This window comes from Condylura cristata, unplaced genomic scaffold (assembly GCF_000260355.1).
Source record: "Condylura cristata isolate star-nosed mole 26May11 unplaced genomic scaffold, ConCri1.0 scaffold00025, whole genome shotgun sequence".
Classification (NCBI taxonomy): Eukaryota; Metazoa; Chordata; class Mammalia; order Eulipotyphla; family Talpidae; genus Condylura; species Condylura cristata.
In genome coordinates this window covers 6,025,879-6,044,277 of record NW_004567126.1, presented here as the reverse complement: position 1 = coordinate 6,044,277, position 18,399 = coordinate 6,025,879, and the positions used below count along the sequence as shown (strand labels likewise).

At 41.7% G+C, this 18,399-nt stretch overlaps 1 pseudogene; it reads left to right on the top strand.

The window, feature by feature from the left end:
• The first annotated feature begins 17,669 nt into the window (after positions 1-17,669).
• Positions 17,670-18,138, top strand: LOC101634868 (annotated as a pseudogene).
• The last annotated feature ends 261 nt before the right edge of the window (positions 18,139-18,399 follow it).

The following is an 18,399-nucleotide window of genomic DNA, read 5'->3' as shown; positions in this document are numbered from 1 at the left end:
CGGGTGGCCAGCGGCGAAGAGGCGACCGCAAGCCGCCGGGCGAGGGCGTGCAGAGGTTTCTCTAGGAGCTGGGCGCGGGCGCGACTGAGCATGCCCAGTCCTCCAGCCGGGGGCGGGGGCGCGGGCGCGGTGAGAGAGCGGGGCGCGCGGGCCCCCACGCGGAAGTCCAGGGAGAAAGGGTTAAATCTGCGGACGCCGCTGCTGTGCGAGCAGAGGAACTGGCTGCAGTGGCCCAGTTGAACTGAACCTGGGTCGCGCCCCCGTGGCTCCCATCCCGAATAGATGAACCTCGGCAGACCTGTTAGTGGGATTCCTGCAGAATCCTGTAATGTGAGATCGAGGACGCTTCCTCCCCCAGAGAATTGCCGAGAAGTCAAAGTTTGTTTGTTAGCTTAGCTCTAACCTGTGTGATCTCAGAGAGCGATTTCCTCAATCCAGACACCCACCCACCTCAGCTTTCCGGACTCCTGCTTCTGACCAGCAGGGTCAAGTTCGCAAAGAGCCGGTTGTTTAATTAGGTGTAATTGAGAGGCAGAGTCTGTCATCCCAGGTCACATATCTGCATTTCAACCAGGGCCTCAGAAACAATACCTTAACCCTGGGTTAATTGTAATGGATGAATTACAGACACCGATCTTAGGCTGTTCAGAGACTGCCTCACAGGGCAACAGGACTGGCCAAAGACTACTATCTCTCTATGTCTCTGTCTGTCTGTCTGTCTGTCTGTCTGTCTGTCTGTCTGTCTGTCTGTCTGTCTGTCTGTCTGTCTCTCTCTCTCTCTCTCTCTCTCTCTCTCACACACACACACACACACACACACACACACTGGGAGACTTGTCCCTTTGTTTGGTATTGTTTTTGAATTGGGGTAAGAACAGTTCTCTACAGCTCATCAAAAACTTTCTCATGTCAGAGGCAACATAGGTTAGGGGAAAGGGCAAGAGTTTCCAGGTCTCCCTTGATTTCAGTGTCATTAATCAGCCTAGCAGGTAACTAGCCATTAGGCCTCTGTTTCTCAACTATGAAATGAAGAAAGGTGACCCCTATTCTTTGAGCTGCGGTGAGAATTGAGAGAGTGTAACCAAAACACCTGTTTTGTAGCAAATGTTTGTTAAATGCAAATCTCTGTAGGTTCCACTCTGTTATTGTTTTCAGGAAGGTTGAGTGAATGATTTTCCTTAAATGGTGGACATTTATTGTGTCTTGCTTCACACTTAATAACCTTAAGCTTTGATTTTTCTGTTTTTAAAAATATTTTAAAACTTAGCTACTTTGCAGCATTATCTACTACTATCTTCTTTCAACTCTCCAATATCTTTACACTTCCTTGAATAAAATTGTTGGAAAAAGCTAGACCAAGGCCATATATGGGTTCTCATGAGAAGAAAAAGCTTTTCAGAGAGGTTCTTTATGGGCAGGTTTGCCCATACAACAAAAGGCTTTTTCTCTGTAGTCTTACAAAAGTAGCTTTAATTTACTTATATTCCCCTGTGGTCCTTTTTTCACAACTATTGTATTGTGAAGTTATGCTCATGGGGAAGGAGATTTACTTTCCACTAATACTGTTCCCTTTTTAAAGTATCAGTGTTCAAAAACTAAACCTTTCATTATCCCTGAAACATACCATGTTCTTCATGGTACTTCACATTTATTTATGGTGTTCCGCCCTTTCTGGAATAGTCTTCTCTTCCTATTCAAACTCAGAAATCTCCACCCACTCTCTGAATTGAAATGCTGTCTTCTTTCTGAAGCGAGATGCCATAGCACCAGTGTATACTGTGATCACAGCAAACTGAAACCATTTATTGAGCAATTATTATGTGCAGGCACTGTTCCAGGTGCTAGAAAAACAACAATGAACAAGACAGGCATGGTCCCTGACATCATGGAACTAGTAGAGCTTGGCAAAGAAAGGTAGTAAACAATAAATAATCACCAAGGACACAGGTCAAGTATATTTTTGGCTTTGTATTATACATAAAATTAAACTATATGGTCTTGAATCATCCTTCTTGAAACATCAATGGCTGACCAACTACATAGACATGGGTACTACCTGTTTATAAAAGCTGAATCAATGACAGTTTGTCCTTTCATTTGACTCCTCATTTAAAACAGTTCTAGCCTTAAACCACTTTAGATAGATACTAAATGATGAATGGAAGGTGGTAGGGGAAGGCTATGCCAAATTACATCCTGTTTAACTTCAAGCAATGGTTTTCTCCAATGGTCAGATTCAACGTAAATCCCTGGATCAGACACCCAAGCATGTCTTTCAGGATCACTCATCACTCCCAACCCCTTGCCTCCCCACCACCTTTGGTCTTTATATCAATAGCTATCCTTTGTTGTACAACATTTGACTATTTGGATTTATCTACTGAGTGACCTAAGGTTTTCTCTGATTCCTGACTGCTTGAGTGAGAGACAAACATGCTACCACTTAGAAGCAATTTTACTAAAGTATATTTGAACATGTGTAGTCCACAGTAACTAGAAACAGCATTGCAAGATTTGAGCATTTTGTTCATCTTGTACTTAGCAGACACCCAATACACAATAGATCCTCAGTGAAAGATGATAAAATGAATGAATGCACACAGGTACTCAACTCATCTTGTTCCTGCTGATCATAGTTCCTTTCCAACTGATCTTTCTAATCATGGGATTTGGTTCTCTTTTGCCCTTTCCTAGTAAACTAATTCTCTCCATTTCCAGACCCACATATTTCTCTATTTCAGGATGCATAGAGAATTGTGGGAGAAAATCTTAGCCACAATTCATTACATGGACATGTGTGTTTTATAAATAAAGCAAAAATCAACTTTTAGATTTTAAGACCAATTAGTGGTAACCTGAAGGGAAAGAGATGAGGGACATATAAATCATGACAAAGGGAACAGCAGTATGGAAAGAGCAGAGATGGACATTCCATTTTCATGTGTAGCTTTCCATTGGTACACATTTGAAATTTACACAATCTTATAAAGCAATTTTACTTAAATAAAAGAAAATTAATGAGCCCTCCCTGGTGGCGCAGCAGGTTAAAGCACAACACTAAGAAGCTAAAGCCACTTCAGCATGAGTTCAATCCCTGACCTGGAGGTGATCCACATGGTGCAGTAGACCTCTCATGACCCGCCCACTGCTCCCTTCAGCAGTGTATTTCAGTAGATCTGACCGTTCTGTTCCCCACTCTGTCTCTGGTGAATTCTCTCACTGTCCCTTCACCTCTGGTCTGTACCCCAGTTCTGTATGCATGAATAAATAAATAATAAAATCTTTTTTTAAAAAAAAGTAAATTGAATGTTTTAGTTAAAGCCACAATCCATCCTCTACAAATCAGTATCACTATGACTTCCTCAACCATATGGCAACTCTCTATAAGAGTTTTCTTTTCTACCACTCCCACTCCCATTCGTTGTTTTTGTTTTTGTTTTTTTTTTACCCTGTACATCCTGCCCTTTCCCCAATGCATGAGACCACTGAGTGTCATCAAGTGCAGTGGTGGGAATGGGCTCATATAAACATATCCTCCTCCTCATTTTCCTCCCCATTTTCAGGAAATGTTATCTACTTCTTGAAAGCTATTCTATGCCAATTAACTGTTCTATTCCATTTTTATTCTTTCCTTTGGCTTCACCAACTTTTCTCAAGTATCTTTTAACCATATGCAATCTTCTCACAGTTGGTTGGAAATCTGACTTGACCACAATTCAATTTTATGATGTTTAAATATACACTCTCTAATATAAGCTTTCATGGGTCCCTTAAAGAAAACTCATGGGCTCTTTTTCATTTCCAGATGTTTCCCTGGTGCTTCAACACAGTTACAGTCATACCTGCCAAGCCTGTAAGGACAAAGAGAGGTGTGACCTCATGTTCTGCTAACCAGAAACAGCTTCCCTAAAAATCCCCACACTGCACATTTCTTACCCTCCCCTAGTTTGAGATACTGTTTAAGGAAAACTGCTTTTTAGGCATCTTTGTCACAGGCAAACACTAAAAGCATTTCTCATCAGTTTGTAATATTTGGAAAAATACAACTAATAGGCAATCTAGCAGGATGACACAGAGAGGTCTATAGAATTTCAGTTAGTAGACTTGTTGGAGACCAGTAGATCTTTGGATTAATCCAGGAAGGGCCTTATGGTTTCTAGACTGGCAGGGATCCAGGTCCAGGTAGTTTGAAGGCAAAGGCCCATCTGAATGAAGTAAAGTGTTTTGGTGAATTTGCTAGAACAATGTTACCCAATGTTATTACCCCAACCTGGAGGTTAAGGTGCCTGGCATTAACCACTGAAGTCAGTTTTATCCTTGAAGTCAGGATGATAACAAAAGCATCTACCTCAGAGTATTGCCAGCAAGATTAAGTCAGTTAATGGTGTGTACAGTGCCCAAGACAGTGGCAAACCCATAGTGCTCAAACTATCTTAGCCAAGAATTCAACTGCATTATTTTTGGATAAAAGGTTTATGTAACAGATTACCATGAGATCAGCTGGGGTTGGGGGCATGGCCGGTGTGTTGAGATACTGAGATCATTTGATGTAGTATTTAGAAGGAATGAGAGGAGAATCCCCAGAGGAGGAGTTGTGCCTCTAAAACCCACCCAAATGACAGCAGTAGAGCTGAGGAGAAGAGGAAGGTTTGGAAGCTGCTGTGCTCTGTCATCAATTTCTACTCCACATTGGCCCATTATAAGTGACACACAGTTTTGGGTGTATTCCAGGCGGGTGGATATGTTGTCCTGCTGAGGAGATCTTACTGAACATCATCCTTAGGAATTTATTTGAATAAAAATGTCCCCACCCAGAGGTTCCTTTCTATAGCAAGGTAGAATTGAGCAATGGACAGGTGGCAATTTCCTGCCTGGGTGGGGTGGAAGTCATGGCCCACTTAGTGAGTTCCAGTGTGGCTCTGGCTGACAGTGCTTTGACTTGAGGAACTGGTGGTAAGATTGTACGTATTGGCTTCCCAATGAAACTAAAAATGAAGCCTCTGGCTTTCGAGGCATTTGGCTTTGTCACATTTTTGCTTAATTGTTCTATAAAGACAGAATATATATCCACTGTTTTCATCCATGGGGTTTTGGATAAAAAACTGAGGTGAGATAAAAAAGCATCTAACATGTTTTTTAATAACTATATTTGTAAATCTGTGACTGGGATTATATGAATGTATCACGATGTTAGAGACTGCTGTAAGACATACTGCTATGGGAGTAGTTCTCAAGCAATGATCTAGAGAGGGGTTTCCAATGCCCTAGAAATTGATGTAAAATGCAATTCATTTAATACTTAAACACCCATCTATGTCATGCACTATCCTAGATATTGTGGGTGCAGGGATGGATAAAACACTGTCCATGAGCTTCAGGAAGTTTTACCGAGATAAAAGTGCAAACACAAACGCAAGAGACAGACAGACACATAAACACATGCACACACACACAAAATGCGGGCCTATTCCCTGGGCTTGTTTCCAGTATAAAATTAAATGTCGGGCCCTCCCTGGTGATCCAATGGGTTGGATACTGCACTGTGAAGCTAAGCCAATCTGTGGCCACTTCAGTGCGAGTTCGATCTTGGCCCCAGAGGTGACCCACATGGCACAGCAGACCTCTCCTGTCTTTCCTACTGCTCCCCTCAGCATTGTACTTAGTTGATCTGCCTGTTCTGCTCCCCACTCTGTTTCCGATGAATCCTCTCACTGCCCCTGCACCACAGGCCGTACACCATTTCTGTATACATAAATAAATAGCATTTAAAAAAAAAGATAAAATTAAATGTCATGAAGCCTTCTCCTTTACCTCCCCCTCCCCAGTTCCTCCCTCTTCTCCTCTTCCACTTGCTCATCTTCTCATCTCAATCACCCAGTTAGACTTCTGAGTGCTGAATTTTTGTTTCAGATATCATTCCCCCACGTCAGTGAAGGCCAAAAACATCTGTGAGTCCTAGTGTTCAGTTCCACTACTGTTAGCCAAACCTATGGGAGTTTTACTTTATCCCCAAAAGGTGGCTATTCCTGCAGTAATCCAAGTGCAAGAAGCTAACACCAGATAAGTTAAAAGTTCGAATAATTTCTGACACTGTATATGATGCTCCTATTTGGAAATTTTAATGAACCAATTCTACAATGTTCTCTACTGATGGGGAGTCTGGAGAGGGGCCAGTGACATTTTATAAGTGGCACCTTATAAACTTATAACTTCTACACCAAAATACATTTTCTTTCTTTCTTTTTTTTTTTTTTTAAAGATTTATTTATTTGTGCATACAGAACTGGGGTACAGGCCAGAGGCTCAGGGGCGGCGAGAGGCCTCACCAGAGACAGAGTGGGGAACAGAACAGGCAGATGGATGAAGTACACTGCTGAGGGGAGCAGCGGGCGGGTCAGGAGAGGTCTGCTGCGCCATGTGGTCACCTCCAGGGCAGGCGGGAATCGAACTCATGCGGAAGCGGCTTTAGATTCTCAGTGCTGTGTTTTAACCTGCTGCGCCACCAGGGAGGGCCTCTTTTTTTTTTTTTTAAAGACTTACTTATGTATGCATACAGAACTGGGGTACAGGTCAGAGGCGTAGGGGCAGTGAGAGGATTCACAAGAGACAGAGTGGAGAGCCAAACAGGTAGATCGACAAGGTACACTGCTGAGAGGAGCAGCCGGTGTGTCAGGAAAGGTCTGCTGCACCATGTGGGTCACCTCCAGGGCCGAGGATCGAACTCCCACTGAAGCTGCTGCAGCTAGCTTGCAGTGCTGTGTCCTAATCCCTTACACCACCAGGGAGGGCCCCAAAGTACATTTTCAAGGAGCAAATCTATATTTTTTGAAGGCTGTTTTGAAGAACAGTTAACATTTTGTAAGTAAGTGACAATTTAGGCTTTTATGGGCCTATGAAAATTAGGCTGTGAATTAAATTAAGAAGCTATTCATTTCTTCCTGGAAATTTATACTATTTAGATTGAAGTGAAACGTTCTGGTAAAATTCTAGGAGGACAAGTTATCTGTTTTGATGCCAAGATAAACTCTCCAAATAATTCAAAATACCCACAAAAGGATATATTTGTCATCAACAACAAAACAAAATGCACCTATTAAAAGTGAAGGCAGCACTGGTGGGAATGCACACTAGTACAACCACTATGGAAAACTGTTTGGAGGTTCCTCAAACTGCTAAACATGGAGCTTCCCTACAACCCAGCAATCCCACTCCGAGATATCTACCCAAAAGACACAAAAACACTGATTGAAAAAGATACCTGTACCCCCATGTTTATTGCTGCTTTATTTACAATTGGAAAAACATGAAAGCAGCCCAAATGCCCAAAAGTGGATGACTGGATAAAAAAGATGTGGTACATATATACAATGGAATGTTACTCAGCAACCAAAAAAGAGAAACACATGTGTTCTGCAGCAACGTGGATGGAGCTGGAAAAGGTGATGCTTAGTGAGATAAGCCAGAAAGAGAAAGAAAAATACCAGATGGTTTCGCTCATAGCAGGAGTATAATGGACCAGGCGAGAAAATAACACACATAATGAACAACCATATACCAGAGACATTTTGTGAGGGTGGAGTGGGGAATGGGATGAAAAACGGGGGTGGGTGGGGAGGGAAGTGCATGGGATTATGGTGATGGCACATGGGTGACTTGGTGATGGGAAACCCGCGGGGATTACAATTGAGATAGAAAAAAAAATGTAAAATTATGTAAAATAAACTGTTGTAAAATAAAAATAAAAAAAAAGTGAAGGCAGCAGACATGATTGAAAGTACATAAAAACTAAATGGGAGTAGCACCTGTTTTGGTACTGGATTAGACACGCTCTTAAGACATCAAATCCCTAATAGTCAAAAGTCAGTCAACTGCTTGAATTTTGGTAGTTAGTGGAAGGGCAACTCAAGTGTATTGTATATTTAAATTGCTTGTTACTGACCCTATGCTTGAAACTGTTCTTGACGTGGTTTCAGGTGGATGAGTGCAATTTAATCCAGCCTCACTGAAGGCTGCTGAGAACTAAAACTCATGACCCTGGTGGTGAGGCTCCAGGGAGTCAATGACTGGGAGACTCAGAATATGCTCAACATCATCCAACTCAACCTTCTTCCAGTACTGCCATGGTAGATGCCGCTATAAGGAGGCTGTGGCCAATGTGGCAAGGGACGTTTTAGCCCATCGGGGTTGGAAGTCTCAAACCTAGGGAAGCACTAGTTCTCACCACTAGGAAGAAAAGTAGGTTTCCATTTGGTAAGGTGAGGGAAAGTCAAGAATTACAAGGAAAATCTTAAATCAATACTTTTTTCAAGACTAGCTGTCTAAGTAGCTTAAATTTGTTTTTACAAAAATAACGGCCTGGGCCCTCCCTGGTGGCTCAATGCCGGGCTGCAAGCTGGTGGCAACTGCTTCAGTGAAAGTTCAATCCCCTGCCCCAGAGGTGATCCCACATGGCACAGCAGACCTCTCCCAACACACCTGCTGCTCCCCTCAGCAGTGTACTTCATAGATCTGCCTGTCTGCTCCCCACTCTGTCTCTGGTGAATCCTCTCACCATCCTTGCAACTCTGGCTTGTACCCCAGTTCTGTATGCATAAATAAATAAATCTTTTAAAAAAATAGACTGTTTTCTCATGCTGTGTTCTTTATCATGGAAAACCTGCCGGTGGACAGTATTTTACTGACTATTGGGAACAATCTAAATGGCCAGACAATGTGAATATAATGAAAAGTTTGAAATAGAGCAAGTTTATTTAAGAGAATTATATAGCATATACAATTGCAGATGTATAGTCTAGAATAAGAAAATGATCCAATATAAAAAAAACTCAGGCAAAATTACATTTAATGTGTTAAATGGTGTGGTCATTTTAAACTTTTGAAAGGCTACAACTGAAATGTTGTAACAAATAATCATTATACAATATAACCTTGAGTCCTTTTCTTATTACCACACTATATGAATTTAGGGGGCTATTTGACTTTCCAGTGAAAGACCCATGTATTGTGCCATTGCCTTAATAAGAAAGATATTATTTACTTCACAATCAACATAAAACCTGAAGACTTATTTGTATCTTCTGGGCAGAGTTTTCATTTTTATTTCAAAATTGAAAAATTCTGATTCCTCTTAAATTTTAGCTAATGAATTTTTCATGTGTGCAAAATGAAGATAAAGTTTGTTACAGATGTTGACACATTAAATCTATTTTTCTTCAGAATCTGTCAGTTTGTTTTCAAAAGAAGGAGAAATAAAAGAAAGCATCTTTTTATGACAGTTATTGATACTGTGGAGAAGAAATTGATTTAGGATTTTTTTTTAATTTTGGCAAAGGGCTTTTAAAAATCTGTTTACTGATTTAATTCCCAGATTGTGTGGGCTACTAACAAAAAAATCTGTACTAAGAAGTAAAAAGAGTTATCTTTTGATGTACTTATCTTAATAAGTCAAAAGCAGCATGCTATTTTGGAAGTACAAGTTGGTAGTGTAGTTTGAATAAATAAAGAATGGGCAAATTGGTGTGTAGGGAAGTAAGTGAATGAATGAGTAAGGTTGGATGAGAAGGTGGTAAGAAGGGAGGAATGAATAAATGAGTAATGTAAATAAAGCATTCATCTATCCAGAACTTTCTGAGTCTTTCCAGATTTCAGATATTTCCTCTCTCCTTCAGATTGTATTTCATTCTGATATATCTCCACTTTGGTGTGGAAAATATGTTACCATTTATCTGGGGACATTTCTCCTACTAATTCAATATGTAGACTGAAAAAAAAAGGATTACCCTGTCACTTAATTTCATTCCATATTTATTGTCTATAGTATGCTAGATTCTGGTGGGAGTGGAGATAGGGAGATTAAATAATGAGGATACACCCTCAAAAATTTCAGTTTTGTGGCAGAATAATCATGGAAACAGATTAATGCAAAAGACGGCTAGTTATGTGGACAGGCTTCTGATGGTGGACATGTGGACAGGCTTCTGATGGGTGCCTGCTGGGAGGAGGATTTGCGATCTACTTTTGTTCTGTGTATCAGGACTTTCCTATGCCATAAACCTTCTTCCCAAAGCTGTCTCCTCTTTAGATTGGCAGCTTGTCACTCAGTGCCTGTGACTCGGGCAGTACAGGTATGCAGGTGATATTAAAGTCTGCGGCTTCACAGTTCAAGGCATCACATGTTTCTATGGATGAGTCACAATTTAGAGCAGTCTGGAATGACGTGCCTTTGAAAGTCTGACTTTTCAGCTCTTTACCATATAACAGGGCTTAGATGCCTGTTTTGCCTTTTGTTGCTGTAGAAAGAGTCTTCCTTCTATGGAGCATATCTGGAAAATAATACATTCACAATCCACAAACTTCCTTCACTTCCACAGCATTTAAGTGTCTAATTCTAGGGGAGATTTCATATATTTATGTCCTAAAAATCAGTTGCAACCCCAGGATAATAACACCTGGGTATTATTTAGAAATAATCACAGAAATAACTAGCCAGACCATGTTGCTCTCATCATGTACCAGGCATCATTAGCACTTTACATGTTAATGATAAGGAAGCTAGCTCACGCCACTGTCTGACTTAATTGATTTCTATGGACTTTCGAATTAAGGAGATGAGATATTATGTGACATGTAGGAAGAAATAAAGCCCTCTTTAAAAATGCCTTTCTTTATTTGCTAGATCACTTTAACTAATGTTTCCTGAGAGCCAGAATAGAAGGAACGGCTGCAGATAGCTGGGTTACCATCAGTTTGCAAAGGCAGAGATGCAGGCAGCTGTCATGGGGAGAAATTTTGGCACTAGTGCCAAAAGTAGGTGAACCAATATGTCATTATATATAACATTTTTCCATTTATGAGTCTAAAAAGAGTACTTTAGTTAAATAGAACAAAATTCAATATATTTTCCCTATTCCCTGTTCTGAGCTGGCAACTGGGGTGAATCCTGTATAAAAGTAGACAAAGTATCCTAAAATCAGAAAGTCCTGGGAAAAGTAGCCCAGAGAATAATGAAAATTGCAGCAGGCAAGGCCCTAGGTGCTTTCAAAAGCCTAGTCTGCTTCCGCTAAGGCCAAGCTTGTGATCATCCACAAAGGTTCTTTTAGTTTTGTTCTCACTAGAATAGTAGAAAAACCCACTAGAAGAGTTGCTAGTACTTCATCCTATGGAATGTAATTCATAGTGACATGGTTATGCCATGTACATGAACTACAGATATTTTCTTCCGTGACTGTAGTTTAATGAGAGATTTCTAGTTATACAGAGAATACCATAGAAATTGCTGGCATTTTTTTTCCATTCCAGTTGAAATTGGTTTTCATAGAATGGGAGGGAAGGAAACAGGAATACTTAGAACAGTAACTTAACATCAGAATTGCTTTGGTAACCATTTCCTAACAAACATGCCAGAACTTCGTCTTGGCCTAGTGAATCAGAATCCCTGGGGATGGGTCCAAGTTGGCATGTTTTTGAAAGCTCTCCTGGGGGATTTTAGTGCACCAGCTGATTAATAATCACACACTTGGGAGATAAAGTCAAGTTCTGTAAAAATATCAACTGCGGCTCATTGGTTTTACATTTTTACTATATAATCTTGCAATAAAATAAAGAAATTGTATATGATGCCTCAAGCCGAAGCTTCTGAAAGGTCTATTGTGACTACAATGATGTGGTTATTTCCTTTTTTGGTCTAAGTAAAGTTAGCGCCTTCCCAGCACAACGGCATTTGACCAATACTCTGCAGAGAAACCATGTTTCCTTTGCTTGCTGTTGACGCTTTAGAGGCTATGGACGTCCTGGAGGGGCCACAAGAGAAGAGCCACTTCCTTTACAGAAGAATGTGATGTAGCCTCAGAAAGGGGGGATGTGGTAAAGCAAGATGTTTTTAAAATAGCCCAAAGCTGGAAATGATGGTAACCCCCTTAAGCAAGCTAGCAGAGCCCACAATTTGAAATGCTCTGTGATATTGCCTCTCAGGCATGCTAGTTGACCAACATTTGGTGGGAAAGAATAAAGAGTGAAAGTGGTATTTTGTTTTTCAGGAAATTGTTAGTTGAAAGCAGTATTATCCACAGTGGAAATTTGAGATGCATTTTACACTAGTCCTTAGAAAGGAGGATGCCATCTGCAGAGGGACCCCCTCCTGCCTGGTCTCCTCTCTTTTTATCTTTTCTATCTCCCTTCTTCCTTCTCTGTCATGTTTCCTACTTCATCACTTAGACTGTTAGTTTCCACAGCTATGACTCACAGGCACAGCTTAGTGTTGTCAAGAACCCTGAGCTATAAAGGCAAGAAAGGAGTGGGGGAAGCACAGCCTTGTGCAGAGCAAAGGGGAAGCAGAAGTAGAGGTAAGGATCTATGCAAGGGAAAAATCCAAAGAAGGGGGGATGTGTCCACGATGAGCAGAGGGAGGGCCTGAGGGGACACTCTCAACAATTAGGAGGTGGCTAGGGTCACGGGAAGCTAGGGGAAAGGGAGGAGGCCACACATTTGAAGTGATTGAGCTAAAAGGTATGAGGTGTGCAGCCAACTGCAAATAGCTCAGTTTGCAAAGGTGAAAAGTGTTCCCAGAGGCCTCTGAGGGTAAAAGGCAGCTCAGTTCTTAGATGGGAAGGGATTTATTTCTATTAAGAAAAGAGTCCCAAGTAAATGTCAGACAAACTACAAAAGCATTGCACATTAATGTAAAAGGGTCTTTATAATAATCACAACAGGTCATCTAAAATTATCTTACCTACAGAACTCTTACAAATGACCTGCTACTATGAACCCCACAAATGAACCCAAAGCAGAACTGCTCCCAATGAAGTGGGTGTGGCCCGTGACCCTCCTCCCTCCCAAGGCCACTGTGTTTGGCGGGGCCTTTGGTAGCTCTAAGAAAGCCTAAGGCTCACAAGGACACAATAGAAAATTCACTAGCTTGATCTAACTTCCCCACTGTACAGTGAGGCAACCGAGGTGCAGAAAGGTGCAAGACTGCACCCCACGCAGTGTGTTGTTGCTGCTTGTCCATCAGCGGACAGAATAATTCAGCACTGTTGATGTGTAGCATTTGCTCCTGGATGCTACAGGGTAGAATATAAAAGTAGGTGTGGCCTTTGGAAGTTCATAACTAGTTAGTGGAAACAGAATGAAATGTAAAAGTTGAAGAATGGGCAGCCACTGGAGGCAGAGTTCCTGAGGGCCTCAGGAGGGACTTGGGCCAGCCCTGTTGTTCTCTGTTCCATTGGGGGGCTTTTGAGGGCACCTAGAGTCCCTTGATCTCTCATATATAGAGTCAAGCCTACTACAGTTGCTTCCCCTGACAAGGCTGGAGAGATTTACATAAAGCCCCAGGGGCTTCTTCCTGCTCCACAGTCCCAGCTTCAGTCTGCAGCATCTCAAAAAAATTCCCTGCCCAGGTTACTTCTTCTGGGACTGTGTCACTGGAACTTGCTTTCTCTGAGAGTGTGAGACTTGTTACTTTTTCCATCTTTTCTCCTAAAGAGTGGAATTTTCCATCAAGCACTAATGCCTTAGGCCTTTTTTCTGCAGCTGGGCTTCCCAGAAGATGCTTGTTGGGAATGCCAAGAAATTCCTGCTCTTCCATCCTTTGGTCTTTCTTTTTGGTGACAGTGTTTTTTGATAACTCTGCTACATTTTGAGGCTTTGCATGTTAATTATAAGTCTAATCTGCATTTTGGACTTCCTATTTTTTGGCAATACCCCTGTGGATCAGTGTCTCCTACTCATAGCTCTTCACCTTCCCTAGGGTTTAAGCAGAACTAGTGGACAGGTTGAAGGGGCCCTGAGTCTGGCTGGTGGCTTCTCCTAGTCTTCGCAGCTACTAGTCTGTTCCATGTGGCTATCAACCTCTAAGGTCTTTATTTCCACAATGGGATTGGACAATTTTTTTTGATGACCGAACATGCATGGAGGAACAATGGGAGGACTAGCAGCCCCTCCTGTGCCCTGTGGGCCCTATCTTCACCTGCAGAGCACTCTGGCACTGAGGCCTTACAGCTATGAGGACCTTCTTGCAGACATCCCTCATGGAGTGGTCCACCCTACTGGAGTAGCTGAGTAGAAGAGTTGCAGAAATCCTGTCTAGCTATTTCATGTGGATTTTCCACTTTCTAGCTTTTCAGGGCCTGCAGTCTAGTCATAGACTCCTCTACTTATCAGGTAAAAGCTGGCTGAAGAGCATTTGGCTCCAGGGGTGAGCATGATAGCAATTTAGACAAGACTTGACATAGCTGGGGACAAAGAACAGTGATATTGAGACAAGCAGCACACAGGCCTCGTAATTCTAGGCTAAAAGTCTCTCTCCAGTGGAAATGTAGTCAATGCACTATAGCGGAGAGGTGCTGCAGCCCCACTTTGTCAACCGTGAGACAATTTTACCTAGCAATATAGGTCAGGTGTGGCAGGCTGAGAACTTTGTAGCCAATGTACAGTGTGCACCAAGGACTGAGATGGCTCAGCTCTGCATGCAGGGCCTGACAACTCATTCATGACTGGGCAGCTCTAACTTGCCCACTTCAGTATGTCCTCTGGAACTTTAGTTTCCAGGCCAACACTTAGAAGGAAAACTACCTTCTTTGGAGATTGGGGAACTACATTTTTCTAAATGGTTCTGTCAACAGCTAGGCTCTGTCAACCTTGGATATATCGAGTGAATGACTTGCTGAGGCCTCAAACTCCAGACCTACAGAAGACCTGTAGACATATTTCCAGTACATGTGCTGTGCTTTCAGTCTTCTTTGGGCTTGGTGGAGCCAACTCTCATCTGATACACTTTACCCTTGGAAGGGCTTGGGCTGCCTCTGCCTTGGTCTATGTGTGACCATCTATGTGGAGACCAAGATTCCAGAGCTAACAGATGACATTCCACCTTGTTTCACGGGGGTGGTTCTCAATATATTTTTCATGGTCTGTGGGCCTGGACTATGGCACTCAAAACATGAAAGTCAAATCCTTGAGCAACTCTGATATATCAACTTTCCTGGAGTCTCCTGCCCTGTTTTTGCAAAAAGAGCCTCAGGCTATTCTGCCATCAGAATACTCAAGTTTTGCTTGCTTCTTCCCTTTATATCAGGATATCTCTGCCAAGTACCTGTTCCAAGGCTGACTTACCCAGGAGCATAGGAGCTGGCTCCTGACATGAAACAGGAAAGGCTTGGGAGGATTGGTGCTGCTGTGGGTCTCAGGCCAAGTATCAGGTCCAATAGCTTCAAAGAATGAGTGACCAGACAGACAGCCCAACACAAGTGGCCTTAAACCTTCTTATAAAGACTGAGAAGTATGGTGGGGATGCTGTATCCCTGAAGCATGTCTTCTCTTAAGCATGCAAATAATCACCCAATTTTTTGCTTAGATCACCAAAGATTAGTTCTTTAGTGAGTAGTTTCATCCCATTTCTGGGATTTCAATGTCTCTAGGTACTTGCAGCTTCAATCACCAACTCTACTTGACTAGAGATACTAAAGGCAATTCTAGCTCATCTTGAGAACGGGTCATATTATGCAGCATTATGTATGGGCACAACCAAGAGGATGAGGCATTGTACTGAGTGTGAAATTTTCACTGTAACTCTCCATGTGGGACTATAGGTTCTTGTACTTTTTCTTCCATAAACTATCTCTTCAAAACACTTCATAGGACAATTGTCCCTTGGTCTTCCTCATTACTTTAACAGCTAATGGGAAAAGAGAGGGCATTTGTAATCTATACCATTTGACTTTTTTTTTTAAAGATTGTACTTATATTTGCATAGAATTGGGGTGCAGAACATAAGTGTCTGGGTAATAGGATTCACCAGAGACACAGTCAGGAGCAGAATAGGCAGATCTATTGGAATACACTGCTAAGGGAAGCAGTGGAGGACACAGAAGTCTGCTGTGTCATGTGGGTTAGCTCTCTGGTGGGAGATCAAACTCTGGCCATTGCTGCAGACTTTCGCAGTGGTAGTGATGAGACTTAACTTACCATTTGACTATTTTTTACTGCTCTTACAAATACATTCAAAACGGACCACAAAAAAAGTGCTAACCCCTAAATACCTGATGGCTGCGCATTGCCAGATTCTACTATTCCAGACCCTACCTTTCAGGCAGGCCTGTGCACAGGCTCCATCATTATTTAAAACTGAAGGAACAAGAAATCTACGTTAGATATTTGCTTTTGACATAAACATTCAGGATTCCCGATCAGATTTGCTTTTTGCTCTGGTCTGTGACTGTGCCTTAAATTTATATTAGTTTTCATGCTGCCATGCTTTGGTATCTGTTACTTCTAGTTGACTTTTCTGGTATAAACAGAGCTAACTTCTGAGAGACCCTTGGTTAACATGGGTTGGTAACCAATGTTGCATTCTCCTAAACCTTGATCCTAACCTTTCTCTTTCAGAATTGGGGAGACATCTGTTAACAATTGTGATGTGTTCCTCCCAGTTCCCTAGTCTTCCATACCAACCAGGAACTTTTGCTAATTCCAGAGCTCTTGAGGCAGGATCCTAATTCCAAGTAGTAAGATTTGCCCAGACCAGGACTTCTTTTTTCTAGAGGCTTCTGCTTTCACTGTTGCCATCTTCTGGTGGAATTGCTTGATACATTGACAGGAAATGGCTATGAATTTATTACTGTATTTCTTTCTTTTTTTTTTATGTAGAAGAACTGGGGTGTAGGCCAGAGGTGCTGGGGTCGGGGTGGGAGGTGAAAGGATTCACCAGAGAGGTCTGATGCTCTATTTGCCATATGTGGGTTAGATCCCTGGCCAGGGAACAAACTCAGTGATATGGCTGGGACTTAACCCCCAGGATCAAGTATTGTATTTCTTTAGTTACTAGATCCTCATTAACTGTGTGGGTCTGATTCCTTTTGTTTCTTGAATTCTTAGCAAGACTTGGCTGACCACCTCACTCGGTCCAGTCTTCCAGGGATACACTAGAACCAACTAACAAGAAGCCACTGATGTGATAACATTTACATATATTCAGTGGAGTGAAAGGGCATTTAAAACTATAAAGTTTTGTTAAACAGGGGATGACTAAGAAATTTCTCAGAGACTCAAACACCAAACAATTATTTTTATAGGCTTGGAAAATATTATCTTGATAGGATGGTCTACCTGTATCACCACCTCAATAAGTCAACTTCCCGAAGCTTGTTACAAATGATTTTTCAAAACTATCTGTTTCTATTATGGTGTGTTAAATTTCATGAAGAAGAGTGCCATAATCAATGCTAATCAATTATTCATTGTTTATACTGAGAATGTCAACAGACTTCCTAGAGATGTTGAAAAGTCAATTCTAGGCTTGGTTAACTTCTCATGTCCCCTTAAGCCATGATTTCAATAGATAAGAAAATAAAGACACACAATCTTACTTCCAATTCTAAACCTCAAACAACAGAAGAAAACAAGACAATGTAGCTGGTCTTTTAAAAAATTAATAGCATCTATGCTTTTAATTAAGAATTGGACACTATCTTTACTGGAGGTGTACAGTCTTGATTCTAGCATGTGCTTGCAAAATGCAACCAATTAAATAAAACATTTTTCATGTTTGCCAGGTTGATATTTATTTCATTACACTTGGACTTCAAAATAGCAAGAGACCTTTTGGCTTTCGGCTTAGAATAGGCCAAGGTGCAGCTTTCTTTGCTTGTGTTCATCCAATACCGGTTACCTTTATCATGCCACCTAAGTTTGATCCAATGAAATTAAAGTTGTACATCTGAGGTGCACCAGTGGGGAAGTTGGTGCCACTTCTGCCCTGGCGTCCAAGATTGGACCCTTAGGTCTTCCTCCCAAAAAAGTTAGTGGTACATTGCCAAGGCAACTGGTGATTGGAATGGTTTGAGGATTATAGTGAAACTGACCATTTAGGACAGGCCCAGATTGAGTTGATACCTTCAGCCTCTGCCCTCATCAGCAAAGCCCTCAAGGAACAGCCAGAGACTGAAAGAAGCAAAAAAACACATAAGCACAGTGGAAATATCACTTTTTGACAAGATTGTCTGACAGATGTGGCACTGTTCTTAAGCTAGAGAACTCTCTGGCACCAGTCAAGAGATCCTCAAGACTGCTCAGTCTGCGGGCTGCCACTCTCATGATATCATAGATGACATCAACAGTGGTGTGGTGGAATGTACCACCAGATAAGAACTATAAGGGAAAATCCCAATAAAATATCATGGGGAAAAAAATGAAAGAGGATATTTTCTGTACATGTATGTCCCTCAGAAGTAATGCATGCATTTGGTAAAGAGGAGAGGCTTTGAATTGGACTCCTGTCTCTGTCAGCGTGACATCTTGGAAAGCTGTTTATTTTCCCTGAGCCCTGGAGTCTACATTTGTAGAATTGAGAACTTAACACTCCTAAGGCTTTCTGTTACTATTAAACAATTGTGCTTATTACTTAAC